Genomic DNA, 997 nt, shown 5'->3' with positions numbered 1-997 from the left:
AGAAAATATATACAATCTAGAACATAAATTGCCATTTAATGAATCTCTGTTTAAGTTTATGATAATCCTTAGTAATTCTTTAAGATCTATCTGCCTTCTTCAAAGCCCTAAAAGCAAGACAACTGGACATGTGATGGGAATCACCACTTTTGTGCTATTTATTTGATTTAAAATCTTACTAAGAAGAAAGAGTTCTAGGGGCTCTTATTTGATTGTCCCTATCATAACAACATCAAACAATAAGCCCTACTTGTTATCATATATGTCTTCCATTCAGTAACGGGGCACAGTCAACCCAATGCACTTACTGACCTTTGAAATTGGGCCATACGTAATTTTTTATTTGGCCAACAGAAGTCCCCATTTTGACTGGTAGACTCCAGTGTCATCTATGGTCCTTGACAACCAAGTTTAATTATAGACACTGTCTAATAATATATAAAAAAATTTTTCATTCTGTTTTCTCATGTAAAGATATCCTTGTGGCTTTGTTGCTCCAAGGAAAGATTGGGGGAGCAATTACAATGCACACTCATGTCAATATTATAGCATCATTTCTGAAAGAGGCATGGGATCCCATTCATTGATATTTGTACTGTCTTAGGTTTGAAAATTGAATAAAAAGACCAATGACTTGCAATTATGGCAATAGTAAAAATTTTTACTAATGAGACCTAGAGGTTTTTATGTTATAAACCAAGTAATATTTTAATTCACTATCATCTATTTTAGTCCTAGGAACATACTGACTAAGTAGACCATGCTGTTAGACTAAGAGAATAAAAGTATTTGTGCTATAAGACATAAGAAAATCAAGCTGGATGCTGAGAATGTGCACTAGCCATGCAATGGGTTGCCATGATTTGTTTCCCACTCTCTGCATTTCTGTGTGTGTAAATTTATACATAAACAAAACACACACACATATCCAAATACAGAGATATAGTTTATGTATTGGCACAGCTCTCAGAATTTTCCTGCTATCCCAATTTTTGCT

This window comes from Myotis davidii, unplaced genomic scaffold, assembly GCF_000327345.1.
Source record: "Myotis davidii unplaced genomic scaffold, ASM32734v1 scaffold959, whole genome shotgun sequence".
NCBI lineage: Eukaryota > Metazoa > Chordata > Mammalia > Chiroptera > Vespertilionidae > Myotis > Myotis davidii.
The sequence above is the reverse complement of the archived record's forward strand: the minus strand, read 5'-3'. Positions refer to the sequence as shown.